The sequence below is a fragment of the Acinonyx jubatus genome, chromosome D2 (assembly GCF_027475565.1).
Source record: "Acinonyx jubatus isolate Ajub_Pintada_27869175 chromosome D2, VMU_Ajub_asm_v1.0, whole genome shotgun sequence".
Lineage (NCBI taxonomy): Eukaryota > Metazoa > Chordata > Mammalia > Carnivora > Felidae > Acinonyx > Acinonyx jubatus.
Genome location: NC_069393.1, coordinates 24,418,237 through 24,430,536, shown reverse-complemented (window position 1 = coordinate 24,430,536; position 12,300 = coordinate 24,418,237). Strand labels below are relative to the sequence as shown.

At 42.5% G+C, this 12,300-nt stretch overlaps 1 pseudogene; it reads left to right on the top strand.

The window, feature by feature from the left end:
- Positions 1-6,626: 6,626 nt before the first annotated feature.
- Positions 6,627-6,977, top strand: LOC106989887 (40S ribosomal protein S20-like; annotated as a pseudogene).
- Positions 6,978-12,300: the final 5,323 nt, after the last annotated feature.

The window sequence follows — 12,300 nt, the reverse complement described above, 5'->3', positions numbered from 1 at the left end:
CCCAAATGAAGGGATCTGAACAAATACTTAAAGCACGGGAGTTTGAGGGGCGCCTGGGTGGCTCAGTCCGTTAAGCGTCCGACTCCAGCTCAGGTCACGATCTCGCGGTCGTGAGTTCGTGCCCCGCGTCAGGCTCTGGGCTGATGGCTCAGAGCCTGGAGCCTGCTTCCAATTCTGTGTCTCCCTCTCTCTCTGCCCCTCCCCTGTTCATGCTCTGTCTCTCTCTGTCTCAAAAATAAATACAGGGTAAAAAAAAATTTTTTTTAATAAAAAAAAAAAAAAAAAAGAACGGGAGTTTGAAGACACCAAACTGAGAGCCTGGGAATGCCACACAAGCCTGCCCTATAGTTTCCAGCAGTAGGTACGGCCTGGGCTGCTGCTGTCATTCCTACCTTCCATATAACTCTTTATAGAAATTTTTAATTTTCCTAAACTTAGCTTTTTTTTTATTACTTTCTTTTTTTTTTTTTTAATTTTTTTTTCAACGTTTATTTATTTTTGGGACAGAGAGAGACAGAGCATGAACGGGGGAGGGGCAGAGAGAGAGGGAGACACACAGAATCGGAAACAGGCTCCAGGCTCTGAGCCATCAGCCCAGAGCCCGACGCGGGGCTCGAACTCCTGGACTGCGAGATCGTGACCTGGCTGAAGTCGGACGCTTAACCGACTGCGCCACCCAGGCGCCCCTTTTATTACTTTCAATATTTATCTCCACCTAACAGGTAAGAGACCTGACGTGTAGAGATATTAAATAATTTGCCCAAGGTCCTCCAACTAACAAATGGCAGAGCCACTGTGAGTCAACCTGTAAAGGAAATCTACCAAGAATATTTGGGCAGAACTGAATACAGGGGATGAGAGTAGGAGAGCTATTGAAGAAGGGTCAGAAGAGTGAGAGAGGGCCAGGAGAGCAAGGCACGTAGCAGAAACAGCTTGCATAACGGTGGAAATGTCAGAAGAAAGCCCCAGAGTGGAACTTTGGCCTACAGGACAATCCAGCCTACCACCTGTTTCAGTGTAGCTTAGTTTTGCAAGCTACTAAGCTACACTAAGGTGTTGGGTTTTTTTTAAAGTTTATTTATTTAGTTTGAGAGAGACAATGCATGAGTGGGGAGGGGCAGAGGGAGAGAGAGAAAGAGAGAGAATCCCAAGCAGGCTCCATGCTGGCAGGGCAGAGCCCAACTCGGGACTCAAATCGTGAGATCATGACCTGATCAGATATCAAGAGTCAGACACTTAACCAAGCCACCCAGGTGCCCCATGGCTTTTGTCTTTTTTAATGGTTGAGGTGGAGGAAGAAAATCAAAATGAGAATCATATTTTGTACCCAAGAAATCACAAAATTCAAATTTTAGTATCCAAAACTCTTAGTGTCCAAAAGCTTTATGGCACATTGACACATCCATTCATTAACATATCGTCCCAGGTAAATGGCAGAGTAGAGTAGCAGCAACAGAGAATCTGGCCCCAAAACATAAGGTATTTATTATCTCGTCCTTTAAGGAATAAATTGGCCAACCTCTGGGTCAGAGCAGAGGTCCCTCTCTAACAGCAGACAGAGATGAAATTTTACCAGTTCACAGAAGAATATAAAAAATAAGTATAAAAAAGTAGGTTTTTCATAAAGTTAAACTTACTCAATTTAAAATTGTTTAATGTCTGGTTTTTTTTGTTTTTTTGTTTTTTGAGACAGAGAGACAGAGCATTAGCAGGGGAGGGGCAGAGAGAGAGGGAGACACAGAATCCGAAGCAGGCTCCAGGCTCTGAGCTGTCAGCACAGAGCCTGACACAGGGCTCAAACTCACGGAGTGTGAGATCATGACCTGAGCTGAAGTCGGACGCTTAACCTACTGAGCCGCCCAGGTGCCCCTAAACTTACTCAATTTAAAGAAGAACTCCTTTATCCTAAGATGCCATCCTTCCTACTTTTTATTGGAGCAAAAAGATGTTCTTTCTGTTATTCAGTGATACTGAGTGACAGTTTGGATCCATTTAATCTCTTCATCTACCCTAGTTGACGCAGATGGAAGAAGCAATGTCTTCTCTCCCCTCTCTTGCCTTTTCCTCCGCTTCTTTTTTTGGCATCTGTCTATTCCACCCACCCTTTCTCCTTCTTCCCAGGTCCCACACTGCCCATCTTCCTCAAGGTTAGTGACCTCAAAAAAAATTCACACTCCACAGAAATAGCAAAGGAGAGATGTTCCAGGTTATCTGCCATCTTTGTTGAAAGGTAAGTGTCTAGTTTCATATGATTAAGTCCCAAGCAGTTCAACTGCTTTATAAGCCAGTTTTTTCTCTCAGCTCAGCAAAAGAAGCAGCTTCTGTATCTTATCATCAGAGCATGGAGCTCCCTACCTCTCCCATGTGGCAGGCGCTTAATGAATGTCTGTGCTGAGTTTTTAGGAGTTGATTCTAAAAGTATCCATTTTAGGCTGTTGAGTGATCCTGATGGAAGTTTCTGTCAAAGCAGACAGAAAGATTGCCTCCCCAGATCAAGCCAGATACACATTCCTAGGCAAAATGATAATTCTTATGTACATGTAATCTTTTAAAAAAACATGTTGTAGCTTTTAAAAACAAAAAACAATTTTCTATCAGAGTAATATATGGAGAAATGCACAGACCATAAGAGTACAGCTCAGTGAGTTTTCCCAAACTGAACAACACTCTTGTAACTAATTTCCAGGACATTTCCAGCCCCTAGCATCCCTCTGTATGCTCCATTCCATCCACCACCCCAAAGGATTAAAAAAGTATCCTGACTGCCAACAGCATAGATAAGTTTTTCCTGTTTTTGTACTTTACGTACATGGAATCACGCAGGATACTCTCTTTTGCGGCAGGCTTCCTTCACTGCAGTGATGGGGAGGCGGGTGGGGGAAAAGATGGTCTCCCCCCACTGGAAAGAGTGTAGTATCACTGATAACACATGCTGACAATGAAAAAGAAAAACAGATTTTTAGTGTTATTATTGTTTTTAAATTCTCTACAGACAATGCACACCCTTATTGTCTACACCGGGAGTGAACTACATCCACCACCACTTGTACCGGTACACCACTGTTTCATTTACCATTACTTTTATTGATTTATTTCTCTGGACTCTCCACCCCCAATGTGGGGCTAGAACTCACCACCCCGAGATCAAGAGTCACTCCACTGACGTAGCCAGGCGCCCCTACCATTACCTTTAGAAGATGTATTTATGTGGTTGTGTGTAAATGTAGATCATTCCTTTTCATCGCTACATAAGATTTGATCAGGTGACTACAATACTGATTTATTCATCTTTTTATTTCCCCCCTGAGGGACCCATGCATGCAGTTATCACAGAGCACTTCCTGCCCTCGGGCCTCTTGGACCTTCTTGACCTGTGTGTCTAGGGCACGCTCCAGCCCAGAAGGTCATCTTCCTGGAGTTAAGGGTTATACCCCTGCACTACTCACGCCTATAGGGAAAGGTTGTTTGAGATAGACCCCTTGCCCCCTGTGCTCATGGGATACACAGGGCCTCTCTGAGAGTCATGTCTAGCAGGTGGGTTTCCTTATTCATTATTCCATTTTATTTTTAAAGTTAATTTTGAGAGAGAGAGCACATGTGTACAAGTGCGTGCGATTGGGGAGGGGCAGAGAGAGAGGGAGAGAGAGGGAATCCCAAGAAGGCTCCACACTGTCAGCGCAGAGCCCAACGCAGGGCTTGATCTCACAAACCATGAAATCATGACCTGAGCAGAAATCAAGAGTCAGACACTTACTGACTGAGCCACCCAGGTGCCCCATTATTCATTTATTTTTGATGGGCATTTAAGGTAATTTCTACATGTAACTATTATGAACAGTGTAACTCTAAACATTTTTGTGTGTCCTTTGGCGAACATACGGGGGTATTTCTGCTGGATAAACACCTAGGGGTACATGTCTACTCCTGGGTCATAGGGTCGGTGTATGTTTAACTTTGATGAGCTTGCCAAATGGTTGCACCAATTTACCCTTCTACCAACAACGTATGAGCACACCTGCTGTCCCACACCCTTGCCACCACTTGGCATTTCTGTCTTTTCATTTCGGCCGTTCTGGAAAGTGTGTTATATATATCCAAACTTATAAAATACAGGCAAGTACCTAGAAGACCAGGGATATTAATTTCTTCAGAAGGGATCCACAAGAGAAAGGAAAATATCAAATTCATATGAATACAAGAAAACTTAAAAGATCAACTCTACGTTAAAGGAAAACAGCCATCAGAAGTAGAGGGACCTATGGAAAGAAATGATGTTAATTTAACAAATATTTATTGAAGACATGTTGTTATGTACTAAATTATGTCTCCCCTCCCCTTACAAATTTCATGTTTAACATTCAGGCCCCAAAATGGTCACATCTCACTTACATGGGCATCAACAAGCTTGAACCATCAAAACAAAACTACGAATGATGAAAGGGTAACAAAAGGGAATTATGAATGGAGCTTAATTAAAGCTTATAATGATAATGAGGGGCACCTGAGTGACTCAGTTGGTTGAGTATCCAACTCTTGATTTTGGCTCAGGTCATGATCCTACAGTCATGGAACTGAGGCCAACCTTGGACTCTATGCTGGGCATAGAGCCTGCTCAAGATGGTCTCTGACCCTCTTCCTCTGCCCCTCCCCTCCCTCAAAAGAAAGAAGGAAAGAAAGAAAGAAAGAAAGAAAGAGAGAAACTTATAATGAAACTTATAATAATAATAATTAATAATTGGCTTATAAAAAAAATCCTTCCTCTGTAAATTGTAGACCCCTTTCCAATCCTCATGAAAGTAGACAGAAAATAGATGTTTTATTCAGAAATTTATACATACCTCAAAATGTACCTATAAACAAAAATTCCAGAACCATGAGAACTAGTATCTAATGCTAAGAAAGTCAGCCAAAACTTCAACATTCCAACTGTAAATGGATTCCAAAACAAATTAATTTTTTGAAAGAATCTGACAAAATTTGAAAATAAGTATATTTATTAACTTAAGTGAAGAGTGTTTCATCTTTGTAAAGCAAGAATTTGTGAAGCAAACAAAAAAATAAGAAAAAGCTATATGAGAAAGAATGAATTTTCAATCTTAGAAGCAAAAATGGAGTCACTGAATTTAGGAATTCAATAACCAGGAAAATTCCAGCCCAGACACACAAAACAAGAAAATTAGTGAATTAGGAGATAGTAGTAAAAAACTTATCCAGAACACAATACAGAGATACAGGCATAAAAATATGAATGATGAAAAAGTAGTTAAGAGGGGTGCCTATAAGCATCCCACTTCGGCTCAGGTCATGATCTCACAGTTCGTGAGTTCCAGCTCCATATCTGGCTCTCTGCTGTCAGCACAGAGCCCACTTCGGATCCTCTACCTCCTCTCTCTGCCCCTCACCTGTTCACACTCTCTCTCTCTCTCCCAAAAATAAATAAAGACATTAAAAAAAAAAAAAAGTAGCTAAGAGAAATGAGGGTTTAGGCACCTGGCTGGTTCAGTCGGTAGAGTATCTGACTCTTGATCTCAGGGTTGTGAGTTGGAGCACCACATTCAGTGTAGAGATTGCTTTAAAAAAGAGAGCAGGGGTGGGGTGGTGCCTGGGTGGCTCAGTCAGTTAAGCTTCCAACTCTTGATTTCAGCTCAGGTGGTGATCTCACAGTTCATGAGTTCAAGCCCTGAGTCCAGCTCTGCACTGATGACACACAGCCTGCTTGGGATTCTCTCTCTTTCTCTCTCTCTCTGCCCCTCTCCCATTCATAGTCTCTCTCTTTTTCTCTCTCAAAATAAATAAAAAGTTTTTCAAAAGAGAAAGAGAGAAAGAAGTGAGGGACAAACTGAAGAACTTTGACGTATGCAATGATGCCTACTTCACAAAGACAAACTGAAGGTAACTTAAGAGAAGCAATATTTAAATAGATAATAATTGAAATTTTTCCAAACTTGCAAAAGGGTATCAGTCATCGGAGCATAACTTCGATCCAAATTATCAACCAGGAGATATAAAAAATAAAGCCATGCCTAGACATATTATAATTTACAAGCCATAAAGGATAAAGAAAAACATATTAAAAGATTCAGAAGAGCAGACACATTTTCCATAAAGGAATGATAATTAGACTGACGGTAGATTTCTCATCAGCAATAAGCATTGCCCTAGAAATGTATACCCAGCCAATATATCACATAAGAATAAGAGCAAAGTAAAGAGTTTTAGAAGAACACTAAGCTTGAGGGTGCCGGGTGGTTCAGTCAGTTAAACATCCAACTTTGGGTCAGGTCATGATCTCACCATTAGTGAGTTCGAGCCCTGCATGAGGGGAGCTCGAGCCCCCCTTCTCTGGAGCCCAGCTTAAGGCTTCACGCTGTCAATGTGGGATTCTCTCTCTCCCTCCCTCTCTCTCTCTCTCTGCCCTTCGCTCACTCGCACCCTCTCTCTCTCAACAACAACAAAAAATCTCTCTTGTTTAAAAAAAAACAAAAACAAAAACACCACTTAGCTCTTTGAGGAAGATTGGTCCAGATGAAATGGAGCTAGTTCTGCCCAGAGGCTCCTCCTGCAGCTCCTGACTCCTTGGTGTTTACTCTTGCAGAGAAACAGGTGGGTCAGGAAGCCCCAAAGCCATGGCTTTTAAAAGATAGAGAAGGACACTCAAGGAACCGGAGGTGGTGAGTTAGAATTACTCTAACCAGCCAAACTGTAAAATGTTTGGAGGTGGTGCCTGCAGATTTAATCAGAGGCACAAAGAGAAAGAATCTCAAAGTAAAAGGAACAGTCCAGATGCCCACCAAGACTCCAAGAATCACTACAAGAAAAATTCGTCATGGTGAAGGTTCTAAGACATGGGTCATTTTCAGGTGAGGATTCACAAGCAGCTCATTGATTTACAAAGTCCTTCCAAGATTGGTAAGCAGATTACTTCCACCAGTATTGATTCAGGAGTTGAGGATGAAGTCATCACTGCTGATGTTTAAATCAACCTTTTTTACAAAATTGATTATCTGCTCTTCATTTTTTTTAATGTTTATTTATTTTTGAGAGAAAGAGCACAAGAGGGGAGGGGCAGAGAGAGAGGAAAGACACAAAATCCAAAGCAGGCTTCAGGCTGACAGCACAGAACCTGACACGTGGCTCGAACTCACAGACCACAAAATCATGACCTGAGCCAAAGTTGGATGCTTAACTGACTGAGCCACCCAGGTGCCCCTGATTATCAGTTGTTAAAAGAGAAAAGAAGACACTAACGGTTTAATATCCACAGAATCTCATGAAGACAATAACCAGAGAATACATTTCAGTAAGAATAAAAGTGAAGAAGAAGGAAGTATAGAATTAAGAAAAAGCAAAAGTGGAAAAAAATGACAAAATGTGTTAGTAATTTTAATTAATGAGTATGACAAATAATAATATCTCATTTATATGTTAAAAAAGAACAAAAACAACAAAAGAACAAATAAAGCACAACCATAACAAGATGGGAGTGAGGTTGAATAATGTGTGGTCAAAATGTGGTAAATATTTGGGAGGGAAACAGAACTAGTGAATAACTATATCTATTTAGAGAAAGAGATAATTAAATCTATGTTTTTAAATTAAGTATTGGTACTAAATTAGAAACAAAATCTGTAGTTTATAAAACATCAAAGAGGGAAAAAAAGAGGAATATAAAAAGCTTTATCAATTCAATGTAATAATAACGATAGCAAACACATAGAGTTCTTACCAAGTGCCAGACATTGTAATTGAGGAAAGAAGGGGAAAGAAGCTATAAAAGAGGTAATACACAGAAAACACAAAATAAGATGTTAGAAATAATTCCAGGGGCTCCTGGGTGGCTCAGTTGGTTGAGCGTCCAACTCTTGATTTAAGCTCAGCTCAGATCCCAGGGTTGTGGAATCAAGCCCAGCGTCAGAGTCCACGCTGAGTGTGGAGCATGTTCAACATTCTCTCTCTCTCTCTCTCTCTCTCTCTCTCTCTCTCTCTCTCTCTCTCTCCCCCCTCTCCCATGCTTGCACTCTCTCTCTCTCTAAAATAAAAAAAGAAAAATAAATTTTAATTCAAAAAACTCCCCCATATGCATTCCTAATGTCTGAATTCTTTATTTATAATTTCTAGCTATGCATAGAATCTAGAATTTCAAATTAACATAAGGACTTCATCACAAGGCAGAGAGGTTTTCTCATGGCCTTGTGATGATCTATCCCAAAAGATATAAAGGAAGACCAGAGTAAAGAATATATGAAAGATGCTCAAAAATACTAAGAGCCAAAATAGTACAGTATACAATTTAGGGGAATCTAGGTGGCTCAGTCAGTTAAGCGTCCAACTCTTGATTTCAGCTCAGGTCATGATCTCACCGTTTGTGACACTGAGCCCCCCATCCCCATCAGGCTCTGCACTGACAGCATGAAGCCTGCTTGGGATTCTCTCTCTCTCCCTGCATCTCTATCCCTCCCCACTCACCCTCACTTCTCTTCTCAAAATAAAAAGTAAACATTTTTTTAAAGTACAATATACAATTTAAAACAAGATAATTGGCAAAAATTATTTAATCCAATGATACCAAATGTTGCTGAGGATTTGAATTTGCTGGCGGTGGCGGAAAATAACATGAGTGAGCAATCTGACGTCTAGGAGATATGTAAATTAGCATATCCTTCAAGCTAGCAATTCCTCTATACTTCTTTTAGGTATATGTTCTATAATATATAACTAGACAAGTACCAGGATGATGATTGTTCTGTCATCTGCAATAGCAAAAAAGAAAAAGAAAGAAAAGAAAATTTTAAAAATCATCTCAGGGCACCTGGGTGGCTCAGTCTGTTAAGCAGCCAACTCTTGATTTCAGCTCAGGTGGTGATGTCATGGTTCCTGAGATCCAGCCCCACAACAGTCTCCAGGCTCTGGCTCCAGGCTCCGCACTGACAACAGGGAACCTGCTTGGGATTCTCTGTCTCCCTCTCTCCCCTGCTCCTGCATGCAAGCGCTCTGTCTCTCTCTGTCTCTCTCTGTCTCCCTCTCTGTCTCTCTCTCTGTCTCTCTCTCTCTCTGTCTCTCTCTGGTGCATGGATGCGCTCTCCCTCTCTTTCTCAAAATAAATAAATAAATAAACTTTAAGGGGAAAAGAAAAAAAGCTCCTTTGGGAGGTAATTAGTTCCTGAGGGCAGAGCCTTCATGAATGAGAATTAATGCCTTTATGAAAGAGGCTCAAGAGGGCTCCTTTGTCCCCTTCCACCACGTGTGGATACAATGAGAAGTCTGTGACCTGGACCAGGGCCCTCACATGACCAGGCTGGCACTCTGTTCTCAGACTTTCTGCCTCCAGAACTGTGAGTAATAAATTTCTATTGTTTATAAACCGCCCCTCTCCCCCGCCCCATGCTGTTCCGTCATAGCGGCCCAAAGGCACTAGGGCATGTAGTAAGTATATATGGTATTGACAAACGCCCTCTAGGCAGGCAAGGAGGGGAGTGGAATGGAGGACAAGTACACAGGGGATTTCAACTAAATCTGTACATTTCCACATGTTTTAATCTGAGCAAAATGTATTATGTTAAAAAGGGGGGTTCTCTTTATCTTTGAAATTCAAATGAGGCCCTGAAGCCAGAGACTTGCTAGACACATTTCTGCAGAATTTTATAGAAATTGACCAAGCTGGTCCTTTAAATATCAGTCCCTGTCCGTTATCTCCAGCCATTTTACGAGAAGGCCATACATTCATTGAATGGGATTTCTTGTTTTTTTCCCCCTCCCATAATCAGGTGCTTCTCATTCACGCCCAGGCCAAGAGAAAGGTTCCACGTAAACCAGTCACAGGGACCAGGAGTGCCTATAAGGGAGTAAATCGGCGTCTCACCTTCTGGCTGGATGTTTACAGAGCCCTCACATCGCAGGTGCTGGTGCTGCTTGGAGACCAAAGAGGAAAGCAGAGAGAGTTCTAAGGAAAGCCAACCAGCATCTGCAAGCATTTGTCAGCATCTGCACCTGGGCTCTTGCGCCCATCTGGAGAATTCCAAACGCAGAAGACTGGCTGGAGCAGTGCGGTTACAGGGTGGAGAGGGAGGGCCGACTGGACGGGAAGGCATTTGGCAGGAAAAAGACACATGATGTTTTCCTGTTGACCAAAAGGACCTGCAGGGAGCAGGCGTAAGCCATCCTGAAGAGACCCTGCCACCCAAGAACACTGCTTCCTGAGGCCAAGGTCCCCGGCGGGAAGAGGCAGCGTAGGGTGAAGCCTCAAAGAGAGCAAAGGCCGAGTGTGGATTTCAAGAAGCCAACTGGAGAATACTTGAAGAGTGTGAAGCATTCACGGGTTCTCCAAATAACCCACATCCTCACCTGAAGAACCTGTACTTGGATGTTTAGGTTAATGGAGGGAATGAGTATCAGCTAGCATTAACCGAGGGAGTACTAAATACAGTATCAGCTAAATACAAAGATATTTTTTGCTCCTCTTTAACCCACATGCTGGACCCCATGCTAGAGCAAATTAGAAAGCAAAAAAGAAGCAAGAAAAGTCAGAAAAAAACCCTGAAAGAACAACCATGATCTCCTTCCTCACACACAGAGTCAGCAGTATGAGGAGGTAAAAAGATGGCATTCGAGCTGCGTATGAGATTGGACTGAGCTTTTTCACGTCTCCTACAGCCAAATGTGAGCTCTGGGATCTGGCAGAGCTCAGTCACAGAGGGAGGAAGGGAGATTCAGCAGTGGGGTGGAAAGCCCATGGGAAGAAAACATTCTTTCTCTTTGGTAGCTCCCTGAGTTTAGCCCAGGGCTAGTAGTAGTGACACAAATGGGGCAAAATGTTACTATTTAGTAAAGCTAGACCGTGGGTGTTTCAGCCAGCCTTCAAGATGGTCCCAATGATGGCCGCCTCCTGTTTTTCACCCCGTCTATAGTCCCCTGCCACATGGTACCAGGTTCAGGAGTGACCAATAACGTACAGTAGAAGTAAACCATTCCTTGTGAAATTAGATTCTAAAAAAGACTATAGCTTCCCCCTCTCTCCCTCCTGCCCTCTCTTTCTCCCTCCGGCTCCCTCCCCCTCTCTTGCTCTGGGGGAAGCCAGTCCTATAAAGAGGCCCACACTTTCAGAAACCGAGCCTCTGGCAGACGGCCTGCAGGAAGCTGAAACCTGCCGATAAACAGGCATGAGCTCAGAAGCTGTCTTTCCCTCCCCGGTTAGGCTTTGAGATGCCTGCCCAGCTTAGGCTTGCCAACAGCCCCGAGGGAGAGAGACGCTGAGCCAGAACCACCCAGCTGAGCCACTCGCTGACTCCTGACCCTCAGAAACTGTGTGAGATAATAAATGTTTGCTGTTTCAGCTGCTGCACTGGGGCAATTTGTTATACAGCAGTAGATAACTATTACAGCAAGTGCATAAATGTTTGATATACTGACTTTATGTTCTTCTGAAAGCCTCAACTATTTCATAATAATTTAATATATATCATGAAGATTTTTCCCATGTTCGTCATCCTGAAGCTAAAGTAAAGGGATTTTTAAGGGGTGAGCACACTGTCTCTAACTTGGATGAAAGTTTTTATGGTCCTCTGAGAACACTCTCATAAAATAAACCATGCTTTGGAAGTAAGAAATGACCTGAAATGAGTTACTCTGAAATCCAATTACTAAAATAGTCTACAGGGGCACCAGGGTGGCTCAGTTGGTTAAGTGTCCAACTTCGGGTCAGGTCATGATCTCATGGTTTGTGGGTTCAGGCCCCACATCCAGCTCTCTGCTGTCAGCTCAGAGCTTGCTTCGGATCCTCTGTCCTCCCTCCTTCTGCCCCTCCCCATTCTCTCTCTCTCTCTCTGTCTCTCTCAAAATTAATTAAACATTGGGGCACCTAGGTGGCTCAGTCGGTTGAGTGTCCGACTTTGGATCAGGTCATGATCTCACAGTTCGTAGGTTCAAGCCCCACATCAGGCTCTGTACTGACAACTCAGAGTCTGGAGCCTGCTTCAGATTCTGTGTCTCCCTCTCTCTCTGCCCCTCCCCCACTCATGCTCTGTCTCTCTCTTCTCTCAAAAATAAATAAACATTAAAAAATGTTTTTAATTAAATAAGCATTTTTAAAAATAAATAAAAGTCTACAGAATCAGTGGGTCGCTGGTACCACTGGGAGTGCTAGTTAATACTAACATAGATCTAGAAGGAAGCTACTGAAGAGAGAAAATAAGCAACATGACTGCAATGCTCCTTACTGACACTAGATGGTGACAAAGTTTTATCATGCAATTGAATTTCACTGACCTCATTTGGCTGGGGTGAAAGTCCTTTAATGAGCATACC